General features: G+C 37.3%; 1 protein-coding gene across 15 annotated transcripts in view; it reads left to right on the top strand.

Moving 5' to 3' along the window:
• The first annotated feature begins 44 nt into the window (after window positions 1–44).
• The window catches only part of LOC106999260 (uncharacterized), a 58,463-nt gene continuing 44,183 nt past the window's right edge, over window positions 45–14,324 (top strand). For 12 of the 15 annotated variants that reach the window (XR_013395874.1, XR_013395864.1, XR_013395865.1 and 9 more), the window contains exons 1-4: window positions 45–166; window positions 971–1,080; window positions 1,629–1,696; window positions 11,615–11,672. The gene's annotated coding sequence lies outside the window, so the exon portion shown is untranslated. Of the gene's footprint in view, window positions 167–944; window positions 1,081–1,628; window positions 1,697–11,614; window positions 11,673–14,324 lie in introns of all 15 variants that reach the window. The other 3 variants (XR_013395868.1, XR_013395871.1, XR_013395870.1) reach the window with 2 other exon arrangements.

Genomic DNA, 14,324 nt, shown 5'->3' with positions numbered 1-14,324 from the left:
CCGGTGGCGCCAGAGGCGCGCGGGTGAAAGGTCGAGCGTCAGCCGGCCCCGCCCCCTGGCGCGCGGGCGTGCAGGACCCGCAGAGATCTCTGCGTTTCGGAAGCTCTTGGTGTGGCTGCGAGCCGAGCCGAGAGGAGAAGCTGGGCTAGTGGGGTTGCTGCCGCCGGTGAGTGCGGGCTCGCTCTGGGGACTGGCATCCTCCTCGGCCAGCCTCTGGGCGGTGCTTGGAGGACCCCGCTAGCTGCGGCTCTGAGGCGGGAACCGGGGCTGGGGCCGAGCGCTGGCTGGGAGCTGTAGTCCCCGGAGTGTCGATTCCAGTCTGGGGCCGGGGCGGTGGCATGTCTGTGTGGACCAGCGATTCTCAGAGAACGAATCCGGGACCCTGCCGAAATGAAGGGCATGTAGTGTAGAGGTTTTTCCTTTTTATTTAGAGAGGAATGAAAGACCAGCAGTGCACCTGCTTGGATAATAAGCACGTGACCCAAAAGTTTGTTCGGGCTCCGTGGGCAGGAATAAAGCTGGGTATTCGACCTGGCGCAAGGACTAGCGAGAATGTCAGAATGAGGGACTTGGGGGAAGACTGAGGAGAGAAAGGGAGCATCTTCTTCAGCATCTTCTCTCCCTCCTGCATGCAACCCTTCCTGTACGTGGTCATTGGCCTGGAGAAGTTTACCCGAGTACTCCTCCACCGGCAGGGTTACTGGTGTCACTGTGCACCCAGCCGCCTCGAGCTGCGTGATTCATCGCAGCCTTCGGATCCGGAAGGATGAGCAAACTCCTTAAGTGTAATCGTGCCAGGATATTGACTTTAGTGCTCGAACGGGACTTAGGCCTAGGTGGTGTGTCTCATGAATAAACATTCACTGGGTTCTTAGTTTAAGGGGTTTGAGAAGCCTTGCCACCTCCTAGCGTTTATTATTTTTTTCTTTTGCCCCGACCTTTAGCCTCTGGGCTAATACTTAATTTTTAGTCACAGGAAATAAGTAACCATGGTGCTCAACAGTTTGGATAAGATGATTCATCTCCAGAAAAACACTGCCAACATCAGGAATATTTGTGTTTTGGCTCACGTTGACCATGGTAAGAATCCTTTTTAAAAGTGCTTGTTTTGATAAATAAGGGAGGTGTGTCTCTGTATGTCTCAGTGGAGTGAAGCTGTGGGCAGCTGAGAGTGGTGTTTGCTAAGAAGCGAGTCTTCTTTCCTTTAAAAGTTTTCTGTGATGTTAGGGAAGCCTGCCTTGCTATAAAGCGTTTGAAATGAACACAGTTACCTAGTGAGTAGCATTCTTCTTTGTAGTATGTCATGTTGTTTTTTAAACCGGAACTTGAATTTTTTGTTTTTGAAATGGCTTTAAGTTGCTTGACAACTTTTCAGATGAGGGTGATTAGATCCACAGGGTTGGAGATAAGATTACAGCAATATAGAGTGCTAGCATCTGTGTCCTTCTAGATGATATTCTGTTCAAAAGTCTAATAAATCTCTTTTGTCTTTTGTCACCTAGCACAGGTAAATTGAAAATCTTTACTAAACCAGTTCTTCTGACCAGATTTTAAATCTATAAGTATGATCCATGACCCCTTTTAAGAAAGACATGGATTTGAATTGATGTCCCTATTTTATTTAACAGGAAAAACTACTCTGACTGACTGTCTTATATCTAGCAATGGAATCATCTGCAGCCGCCTAGCAGGCAAGGTATGTTCTAATTTTATAAATACTTGTCGCATTTCAGTATTAGCTGTCAACAATGTAATGAACCATTTCCTGTGTTCTTTAGCGATCCAAAAGGGTATAAAACATTGTTCTTGCATCTAAAAGCTGCCAATCCATTTTGCAAGATTAAATTGCTGACGAGAAAATAGTAACTTCTATATTGCTTTGTATTGCTTTATATTAATATTTTATAAGTGCAAAAGTGAGTTTTTGCAACAAGCAAATGATACACAATTTTGGAAGCTTTACCAGAGTCTTTTTTTCTTGAGTTACCATGAGGGAATCTCTCTTCTTTGCAAAGTAAAGTATAAAAGTGAAACACTATTTTTCACTAACTAAAATGAATCACAGATGTTATTGAAGGATTATAGTTCCACACAATCATATAGGGAGAATTCTTGCTACCACACAAGAGAAAAAAAGATTTTCATTATAAGAGAGTAAACAGAAGCAAATCTCTCTCCCTCACCAAACCAGCCTTGGTTTTCAAAATGGAAGCAAGAATTTGGACACTGAGAGATGGATGTAATAGTATACAATAGTATGAATGTCAGTTCTAGCTAATTGCAGAAAATTGATTTTCTCCCTCTAAATATGCCTATGCTCATATGCGTGGAATATTTATTATCTGTTCTGAAATATTTATTGATAACATTCTAGCAATATCTTTAAAACATCATAATCTTTACCATCTGTTTTTAGTTTTTTATGATACTTAAGAAAAAAACAAACGAGAACAATCAATGCTGTCCACATTATCTGGCAGCTCCATTATTGCCGTTAGATGTTTCCTCAGCTTACTTTTTATGTCTAGCCACTAAAATCTATTTAGAAAGTTTATTCTCTTCTGAATAGGTTTAAGTCCAAGAAGTGCCTGCATGCACTTGCGCACTATTTGTATACATAGCGCCAACCCCATTTTAATATAGTGAGCTGTTCTAGGTTCTTCTTTGAGGACAAAAGTCTTGAGTTGCTTATGCTAGTTCTTTTTCCTGGTACTTGGGAATGCTCCCTGTGGTGTCTTGTGGTACCAACGAATTGGAAACTACTTTCAGAAAGTCAGGGGACATCATCCTGGGCCTCATCTTTTTCAATCTACATATCACCACTCGACTCCCATGATTTTAATACTACCTGTATGCTGGCGACTCCCAAACTTGAATCTCTACTTCAGACCTCCTTTCAAACACCAAACCACATATTTATCTGCCTACTAGACATCTTTATTTGGATGTCCCTCAGATAAATGAAAACCTAGCATGCCCCAATTGATTATCTCACTCAGACTCACATTCCCCAGAAATAACATGTCAACAAAGTTTCTATTATAAATTTGGCATCTCAGGCTAACATTCTGTTTAATTGACTTTCTCTCCCCCATTTCCGTCTCTCCTTTTCAAGTAGTTTTCAAATACTGTTAATATTACCTTCTAAATATTAATTTCTTCCTCCTTGAAGCAAACATGGAATGAATGGCAAACTGATAAAATTGTCAAAAATAAGAAAAAGAAAAAAGAAGTCACAATGTAAAATAAACATCTATAAGGTCTGTAGTGCTATTCTCTTTCATTCTTGGTATTTGTAATTAGTGTCGTCTCTCTTTTGCTTTAACTTTATTATCTTTTAATAGAACCAATTTTTGGTTTCACTTTTTTCTCTATTGTTTTTCTGTTTTCAAATTTATTGATTCCTGCTGTTATCCTCATTTATTTCCTTTTACTTTGCTTTGGATTTAATTTGCTCTTATTTTTCTAGTTTTATACAATGAAGGTTTAGACTGATGATTTAAGACTTTCTTTTCTAATATGAACCTTAAATGCTATAAATTTTCCTCAAAGCATTACTTTAGATGCATCTTTCAGATTTTGATATATTTTCATTTTCATTAAATTCAGAATATGTTCTAATTTCTTTTGTTACTTTTGCTTAAAACCACTAGTTATTTAGGAATTTGCTGTTTAACTTCCAAATATTTGTGTATTTTCCACCTTTTTTTCTATTATTGATGTCTAATTTAATTCTGTTATGATCAAAAACACACATTGCATGATTTCAATTCTTTTATATTTGTTAAGGTTTGTTTTATGACTCTGAATATAGTTTATCTGGATGAAGGTTTCGTGTGCACTTGAAAAGAATGTGTATTCTGTTACTGTTGGCAGAAGTGCTTGACAAATGTCAGTTTGGACAACATCGTTGATAGTTTTTTTCAGGTTTTCATATCCTTATTCATTTCTCGTCTATGTTCTATAGATTACTTAAAAAGAATGTTGAAGTCTCTAACTACAAATGCGTATTTTTTATTTCTTATGTTAGTACTATAAGTTTTTGCTTTGTGTATTTGAAGCTTAGGATATTGTGTTTGGGAAGTGGAAGGTGGGTTTGTGGTGGTTTCTCTGTTGTCCTGGTCCAGTTTCAGTCTTAGGCAGGCCCTGTGCCCCTAGGTCTCAGAAGCAGGGCTCTCTCAGTGCACCTGCCCCTTCACTTGATGTAGTAGGTCTCTAATTGTTGGTCCCAAGACAGTTTCCTGTTCTTTCTTCATGTTCAAGGTTTAGTGTTATTTTGCTTCTTGTTGTTGTTTTTCCTTTATGTTTCATCAAGTTGCAATACATCTTCACCTATTCATTGGGGCTGTCACAGTGATGCCTCTCCTGCAGTGGATATTTATCCTTTTTTGTTCTGTAGGTTAGAGGCATCCAAATGGAGCTTCCTGCTTTTTTTTTTCCTTTTGCAACAACAACCATTCTTCTCTCCATGCCTGCACTATGAAGGAAACTTTCTGTGGTCTCCACCTTTCTCCCAATCTTTCTGATGGTCACACAGTGAACATCCGTAGGGAAGTGTCTATGAGTCGTTTTGGAATCCCTCTTTAGTGTCTGAAGTTCTCAGAGCTTCTGTACTCTCACAGTAGCTCATACTCATCTTTAGCAATTAGTTAAAGATATAATGAATTATTTTATACACTTGTGTAACAACTAGTCTCATTCCATGCCCTGCTTTGGGTGAAACAGTGCTTGCCTCCTCTCTCAACTGGGTAGAAGTTGTTTTTCCCTAAATGTCAGGCTAATTGGTTAACCTGTGATCTCAGCTTTCTAAAGGATTCATACACATTTATGATTTTGTAGATTATCTGGCTTTTTCTTATTGTTGTGTAGGGAACATAGTATTTCTGGCATTATGCATCCTACACAGAATCTGAAAATTCTGGATTTCTTTATGGTGAGGTTTAAAATTACACCTTGAATTCTACAAATTCAAATTCCTTTACAGATATAGGGCTATTTTGACTTTTTATTTCTTCTTGGGTTACTTTTGGTAAATTGTATTTTTCAAAAAAAGTTATCCATTTTAAGTAAGTTCTAAATTATTGGCATATTTTAAAAAATAATATATTTTCAATGTGTGAAAAATCAATCTTTGAGTTTTAATCACAATATTTTGTTCATTTACACTTAGTGTAATGATCTAGCTGGGCTTAAGTTGACTGTATTGCTATTTGCTTTTGATTTTTCCCTTCTTTGTTCCCATACCCCTTATTTCCTGCCTTATTTTGCATTAATAAATGGCATTTGTATTATTCCACTTTAGTATTAGAATTTTGACTTTCTATATTTTAAAAATAAAAATGAATTTTTGAACCTATTATGAGATTTTTCTGGCTCAAATTTAAATGGATATTTTTACCAATACTAGCATGGAAGAACTTAAACGGATATTTTTACCAATACTAGCATGGAAGAACCTGTAAGCAATTTAATTCTATTTAAATCCTCTTGCCTTTTGTACTACTCTTCTAACATATTTTACTTTTATACTTGTGTAAAAGCATAATATAGTAATTTTGACTTTATGTTGTCAATATTCGTTTATACTTACACACATATTTGCTCTTTCTATGTACTTCATCCCTTCCTGCATTTCATGCTTCTATCTGGAAGAAGTTTTCTTTTAACTGAAGAATTTCCTTTAATGCTTTTTGTAGTAGGTATCTCAGCTTTTTCTTTTTTTATCTGAAAACGTTTTTACTTTGCTTTAATTTTTCAAGGCTATTTTTACTAGATATACAATTCTCAGATTTGCTGGCTTTAAAATTCTAGATCCTTCTCGCACCTTTAGCACTTTTAAAGTGTCATTTCATTATCATTTAACTTCCATAGTTTCTGCTGAAAAGTCATGTATCATTCTGTTTAAAAGTCAGGTATAACTTTTTCTTTTTGTAGATAATGTACAGTTTTTCACTTGCTACTTTTAAGACTTTATCTTTACTTGGTTTTCGGAAGTTTGACAATAGTTGTTTAGGGTGGTTTCCTATATGTTTATTTTGGAGTTTGCTGAGCTTCTTGAATCTGTGGGCTGATTCTTTCAATTTTGGAAAAGTCTTGACCATTATCTCTTCAAATATCTCCTGATTCTTCATAGGCCTCATAACATTTTACTATGTGCTGAATGTTGTTTATAAGAGAATCATAAAAACTAAAATCAGTGTTATTTTCAACAGGAGACAATTTACTCTTTCCTATGTTTGAATACGGGGGAGAACACTTCATTCTTGCCAAAATCTGAGCTAGATCAGTGCTCAGTGGTACCTTTAGTTAGACATAGTCTTATTCTAGTTTCAAATGTCTCAAGAACAAGACTCGAGGTGTGTTTGTAGTAAGGCCCTCATTCTGGTGGAACTCTCTCCTAAGCATTTACTCCCAAATAAGACTGTGGGATATTCCTGTGGGATTTTTCTGGCCCAGTCTTCCAGCACACCATACCCTCTCCCCTTCAAACACTCAGTGAATGTCTTACATTGAAAAGCAGATATGTATCTGGGGCTCTTCTAGATTTCAGTTAGTCCTACCAGCCCACATCCAAGTGTTCCACTGCTTTCTCTTTCCCCTACTAGAATTTCTCTGCTTATGCCAAGCTCAATCCTCAGCATAGGCCTAGACTTGACAAGTATTCCCAGAGAAGTAAATGGCTGGCCATATCAACTCACTGAGGAAGGGCTCCTAGCTCTCTGAAATTTTAGTGTTTTGCTTCTACAGCTGTCTGGTGCCCTTAAAAGAAGATTTTTAAAAATCTATACTTATGTCAGGCCCCTCAGTCTGGCAGTCAAGGGTCTTCCCAAACTGATCTCAATTTACCTTTATAGAATTACACCCCAGTCTCTCATCCCTGAAAACTTCTGATCCTCACCATGTCTACTGAATAACTGTTTCATTTTTCTGGTTCTGTGCTTTTTTTACTCATTTCATTCTAGTTTTTAGAATATCCCTCCTCTTTCTACATATCAATACTTACTAGTCTCTGATGCATTCCCAGCTTGGCCTGAAGTGATAACTTACCAAGTTTAAATTCTTGAAGCGCTGTTTGTTCCACTAATTTTCTTCTGAATAGTGTCTTCCCCTGATGATATCTCATATTTTTGTCTAGTATACCAATTTTGTTTTTCATGCTATTGCTTTTTAAATTCTCGATTATAAAGTTTCCTTTTATATAGTCAATTTTATTTTAAAATATTGTATATATTTAAAATGTACATGATTTTTAACATGTGTATACACGCACAGTAAAATGATTACTAAAGTGAAAAACATATCCATCTCCTCACAGTAACCTTTGTGTGTGTGTGCATGTGTGTGTGTGTGCATGTGTGTGTGTGTCTGTGTGTGGGGAGCACCTGAAATCTATTCTCAGGAAATTTCCAGTATACAGTACAGTATTATCAACTATAGTCGTGATGCTGTACATTAGATCTCTAGAGTTATTCATCCTATACAAATTCAACTTTATAACTCTTGCCTGATATTTCCCCATTTCCCCCCACTTCTCTGCCCCGGTAACCATCATTCTATCCTCTGCTTCTATGTATTCAACTCTTTTAGATTTATACATAATTATGTATATTATTACATAATATATAATGGAATATATGCGTACTGTGTATATATATATTCATACATATATTTACACATCACAATTTATCCATTCATTGATTGATGCACATTTAGGTTGTTTCTTATCTAGGTTATTGTGAATAATGCTGCAATAAATAAGAGTGGAAATATTTCTTCAAGATACTGATTTCATTTCCTTTGAGTATACACTAGAGAAGTTGCTGGATCACATGAAAGTTCGATGTTTAATTTTTTGAGAAAACTTCATGTTGTTTTCCATATGGCTATACCAATATACATTCAAACCAACAGGGTACAAGGATTCCTTTTTTTCCACATCCTCACCAACACTTGCTATCTTTTATCTTTCCTATAATAGACATCCTAACAGGTATGAGATGATATCTCATTGTGGTTTTGATTTGCATTTATCTGGTGATTGGTGATGTTGAGTATCTTTTCATATATCTATTGAACATTTGTATGTCTTCTTTGAAAAAATGTTTATTCAGGTGCTTTGGTCATTTTTAATGCACCTTTTTTTTGCTATTAAGTTTCTTATTATTTTAAATATTAACCCCTTATGTGATACGTGGTGTGCTCATATTTTCTACCAATTCATAGGTTCCAATTTTTTGTTGATTGTTTCCTTGATGTACAGAAACTTTGTAGTTTGGTTGAACCCATTTGTCTATTTTTACTTTTGTTACCTGTGTTTTGGGAGTCATATCCAAAAAACCACTGGCAAGGTCAAAGTCAAGGAAATTTCCCATGTTTTCTTCTAGGAATTTTATGGTTTCAGGTCTTGTGTTTAAGACTTCAATTCACTTTGAATTGATTTTTATTTATGGAATAAGACTTCAATTTCGTTCCTTCATATGTGGATACTCAGTTTTCCCAATACCATTTATTTCATTTATTTGAATTTCAGATTCAGGGATTATATGTGAAGATTTGTTACTTGGGTATATTACGTGATGCTGAGATTTAGGCTTCTAATGATTCCATCATCTGATTAGTGGACACAGTACCCAACAGGTAGTTGTTCAACCTTTGCATGTTCCCCTCCCTCTCTCCTTTTGGTATCTCCAGTGTTTATTGTTTCCATCTTTGTGTCTATGTATACCTAATGTTTAGCTCCCACTTACAAGTGTGAACATTCAGTATTTGGTTTTCTGTTTCTGTGTTAAATTGCTGAGAATAATGACCTCCAGTTGTATACTTGTTCTCAAAAATAACATAGTTTCGTTTTTTATGGCTGCATAGTATTCCATGGTATATATACACTGCATTTTCTTTATATGATTCACCATTGATGGGCACCTGTGTTGATTCCATGCCTTTGCTATTGTGAAAAGTGCTACAATGAATGTACCAGTGCAGACAGAAGGATTTATTTTCCTTTGGTTATATACTCAGTGATGGGATTGCTTGTTTGAATGGTAATTCTAGTTTTAGTTCTTTAGTTTAGTTTAGTATAGGTTGCAGTCAGAAGATGTAATGCCTCTGGCTTTATTCTTTTGGTTTACGATTGCCTTGGCTATTCAGGCTCTTTTTGGGTTCCATATAAATTTTAGAATAGTTTTTCTCTAATTCTGCCAAAAAAAAATGATATTGGTAATTTGTAGATTGCTTTGTGTAGTATGACATTTTAATGATATTGAATCTTCCTATCCGTGATCATAGAATGCTTTTCCATTTGTGTAGTCTATGATTTCCTTCTCCTTGTAGAGATCTTTCACCTCCTTCGTTAGATGTATGCCCAGGTACTTTGAGTGTGTGTGGCTATTGTAAATGGGATTGTGTTCTTGATTTGATTCTCAGCTTGAAGATTATTGGTGTATAGAAATGCTACTGATTTTTGTGCATTTTTTTATCCCGAGACTTTGCTGAAGTCGTTTATTAGGTCTAGGAGTCTTTTAGCCGAATCTTTAGGGTTTCCCAGGTATAAATTACATTGTCAGTGAAGAGATGTAATTTGACTTCCTCTTTTCCTATTTGGATGCCTTTTCTTTCTCTTGCCTGATTGCTCTGGCTAGCACTTCCAATACTATGTTAAATATGAGTGATAAGAGTGGGCATCCTTGTCTTGTTCCAGTTCTCAAAGGGAATGCTTCCAGTTTTTTGTCCATTCAGTATGATATTGGCTGAGGATTTGTCATAGATGGCTCTTATTATTTTGAGGTGTGTTCCTTCAATATAGTAGTAGAAAAAATATTTAGGGCCAAAGTTGCGACATGAGCAAAGGCAGAATGTTGTGAAGATACATGACTTTTTCAGAGAATAACTGTATTATCAAGTGTGCCTCTCTAGACCAAAATTGAAAACTCACATGCTGTTGGCAAAACCCAACCTGCAGGTGGTTTTACCCTGCACATCATTAGACATTGTGGAATGCTTTAAAGCCTTGCTAAAAGGCTTTGTCGTATTTTTTCTTTAAAAATATATATATTGCGTGCTCTCTCTCTCTATATATAAATATATATATATATATAGCTTTCCTCATTTTATTGATGACTTACTTGAACTAATATAAGAATCTTGGGCCAGGTGTGGTGGCTCACACCTGTAATCCCAGCACTTTGTGAGGCTGAGGCGGGTGGATCACCTGAGGTGGGGAGTTTGAGACTAGCCTGAGCAACATGGAGAAACCCTGTCTCTATAAAAAGTACAAAAATAGCCAGACGTGGTGATGCATGCCTGTAATCCCAGCTACTCGGGAGGCTGAGGCAGGAGAATCGCTTGAACCCAGGAGGTGGAGGTTGCGGTGAGCCAAGATCACCCCATTGCACTCCAGCCTGGGCAACAAGAGCGAAACTCTGTCTTAAAAAAAAAAAAGAATCTTACACAGCATATGAGCAGTTTTCTCACTGGTTAAGGGCATAAGCCTCCATTGGGAGATAGGCAAAAGTTTAAGCTCTGAAACTCTGTAGTTATGCGACTTTAAGTATGCTACCCATCCTCTCTAAAGTTTATTCTTCTTCTTCTCAATGAAGAAAATAATGCATATTTCATAAAATGTTTAAGGGATTAAATGTGTTAGTACATTTAAAGTCCTTAGCCAAGAGCATGGTATGTAGTAAGCATTCAAGAAATAGCTGCTCCCATAATGTAGGCTCCCGTTTCTGCTTCCCACCATTTTGTATATTATGCACTTTTAAAAGACTCTGAAAAACTGTAATAGCAAAGCACATAGCACAGTGTCTATTACATGGTAGGTTGTCAACTGTTGGTTTTCTATGGTTTATGAAAGAGCAGATAAGGTGAATAATCCTGGAAAATTAGAAATATTTGGCCTAGGTCAGGCGGGGTGGCTCAAGCCTGTAATCCCAGCACTTTGGGAGGCCGAGGTGGGTGGATCATGAGGTCAGGAGATCGAGACCATCCTGGCTAACACGGTGAAACCTCATCTCTACTAAAAAATACAAAAAAACTAGCCGGGCGTGGTGGCAGGCGCCTGTAGTCCCAGCTACTCGGGAGGCTGAGGCAGGAGAATGGCGTGAACCTGTGAGGCAGAGCTTGCAGTGAGCTGAGATCGCGCCTCTGCACTCCAGCCTGGGCGACAGAGCGAGACTCTGCCTCAAAAAAAAAAAAAAAGGAAATATTTGGCCTAAATAACAGATGGCCTAAGAGATAAGATTATCTCTTTCTCAAAAACTTGAGTTAGGAATTCAGACAATAGTCAATAAAAGTTCTAGGAGGACAGTGTTTTCCAATAATGATTTGTGAGCTGATCTGAAATGGACTGCCTCAGGAGGTGGGGAATTTCCTATCACTGGATAGAGAACTAATTTATTACAGAGAGGATTCAAACACTAGATATAGGTTACAATTATCCTTTCAGCCTGATAATTCTGTCATTATAGCATTAGAACCCTGGGTGTTTTAACATCTCAGTTTCCCTGTTATAAAACACAATGTTGGTGTTAACCTGTAAATTCAGGTTAAAATTCTGTGATTTTTTTTTCTTTTCATTGATTTTTTTCTTTATGGAATCCTCTTTGTTTACTTGAAGGTACAACTGTAACCGCTATGATGAGGATGATGCAAAGGCAGCAACAGATGCACAGGAGGTAAGTATATGTATTACAGGATAATAGTTGACTAAGAATGCACACTGTATGTTCATATTCATTAGAGAATAATTTTTTCTTTGAGACAGTGTCTTGCTCTGTCACCCAGGTTGGAGTGTAGTGGCATGATCTCAGTTCACTGCAACCTTTTTTTAAACATTTTTGTTCATCAAGAAGCTCTAATGATTATAGGTGAGCTGATTTGGAATGGAGTGTCTCAGGAGCTGAGAAATTCCCTATTGCTAGACAGGGAAATAACCCACTACTATAGAAGGGATCTGAACACTAGGTGTGGATTAGATTCTAAAGCACTTTTCATTCCTTTCAGTCTGGTGATTTTATCATAATTGTAGAACCCTGGAATTTAAGAGTTCCTGCATTCACCCATTCCATATTGAAATTCCCAAGTTGTCCCAGAAATATTCTTTTCAAATGGTTTTCCTAGCTAGGATACAATCTAAAACATGGTTTGCATCTGTTTCTTACTGTTTTACTTGTTAACATATCTTCAAAATGTATTTCTAATAAAAATATCATATATAGAAATGAATATATATGTAACCTAGTCTGTCGTATTGTTAGAAGTGAAAGTTTTGTCTCTCCCTTTTTAAAAAGACTGGGAAATTTGGCCCCACATGGTGGCTCACACCTGTAATCCCCGCACTTTGGGAGTCCGAGGAGGCGGATCACCAGAGGTCAGGAGTTTGAGACCAGCCTGGCCAACATGGTGAAACCCTGTCTCTACTAAAAATACAAAAACTAACTAGGCATGGTGGCTTGCACTTGTAATCTCAGCTACTCAAGAGGCTGAGGCAAGAGAATCACTTGAACCCAGGAGGTGGAGGTTGCAGCAAGCCGAGATTTCGCCACTGTACTCCAGAGTGAGACTCCGTCTCTAAATAAATAAATAAATAATAAAATGACTGGGAAATTACATTTTGTAACTATAAATGATGTTTCACAGATCTTCACAATGTTTGGGTCTATTTAAAGGAGAAAAAAAAATCCCTACAAATTCCAATATTGGCTTAAATTATATTCATTATAATATTATTTAAATATGTATCTAAACAAAAACCAGCTGTAAACTCTTATGCTCTTGCACAACTCTACAACCAAACCAAGAGAGCCACAAAATCAGTGAAATGCAAGTAAATGTTAATTTGGTAGATACTATTGTTGGGGTTTTAAAAATGTGTTGTTACTGTACTGTTAAATGTCATGAGATAACTTGTTCCCCCACCAATTTTCTTTTCTTTCTTAAATGATGTCCCTTAAGTCATATCCCACTTTGTATATATTTCTATATTTCCAACATTAATTTTTATGATGCATTATTTGATTTGCCTAAAATGTATTATGGATATATGTTCTTATCACCTTTTTTTTCCTCCATTAACCTGATGTAGTTATCTAGCCAGATGTGCTGTTTATCAACAAAGAAAATATATATGGGTTATCCTTGACCTCACCAGGTCTTTATTTGGATGCCGGTAGAATCCCTTTCTGAGATCTATAGGGAGGGTGGGTTATGTGCATAGCTTTTGAGCCAGAGTCTAAGGTTTAGATTCTCGTCACTAAAATAGATTATTTTTCTATTTCACATCTGTTGGACTAAACTAGAATCTTCTATAACTGTGGGAGTACAAGGAAATATTTCCTATCACTCCATTGATTGATTGATTGATTAACTGATTGGAAGCCACGCCTCCCTGAAAGGATCACACCATTGCAAGCCTATCTGGCCTCCTCATCTTTCCCTACTCCCAAGCTCTGGCCTAGCATTTACTGGGAGTCATAGTCTGAAAAATTACTAGAAGTTTGATATATTTTCAAAAGATCCTCGATGGTGCCTTGACTGCCCTGCAAAAGATGTACCTGTGTTATAGAAAATTGTTGATTCATTATATTGTACCACAGTGCCGACAGCGGTGGATATTTGAATCTTCTTGTTCTCTAGACTAGGGTCAGCAAACTTTTTCTGTGAAGAATCAGATGGGATATATTTTTAGCTTTGCGTACTATATAATCTCTGTTGTGACTGCTCAACTCTACCTCTGCCCTTATAATCCTGAAGCAGTCATAGACTTAAATAAATAGGTGTAACTGTTCTGAGTAAATTTTATTTACTAGCTGGGAATGATGGCTCAAACCTGTAATCTTAGTGCTTTGGGAGGCCAAGGCCAAGGATCACTTGAGGCTGGGAGTTCAAGACCAGCCTGAGCAACATAGTGAGATCCCCCCATCTCTACCAAAAAAAAAAAAAAAAAAGGGTTTTAAATTAGCCATTTAAAATAGCTTAAAGTAGCTGAGACTATCAGCACATAAGCATGTTGGTATGTGCTTATAGTCTCAGCTACTTGGGAGCTGAGGTGGGAGGATTGCTTGAGCTCAGGAGTTCCAGGCTGCAGTGAGCCATGATCACACCACCACTCTTCAGCCTGGATGACAGAGACCCTATCTCAACAAAAACAACAAAGAAACAAAACAGTTTTATTTACAGACAGGTGGAATCTGGATTTTTCATGCAGGCCAGAGTTCGCATACCTCTGTTAAGCAGTCAAGTTTGTAGGCTTTTCCCCACTCCCCAAACTGTTTTCAGGTCACCGATTGCATTTCTCATTCCAGATTCTGACGTTTGATTGGAGAATT

The sequence above is a fragment of the Macaca mulatta genome, chromosome 7 (assembly GCF_049350105.2).
Source record: "Macaca mulatta isolate MMU2019108-1 chromosome 7, T2T-MMU8v2.0, whole genome shotgun sequence".
Classification (NCBI taxonomy): domain Eukaryota; kingdom Metazoa; phylum Chordata; class Mammalia; order Primates; family Cercopithecidae; genus Macaca; species Macaca mulatta.
The sequence above is the reverse complement of the archived record's forward strand: the minus strand, read 5'-3'. Positions and strand labels throughout refer to the sequence as shown.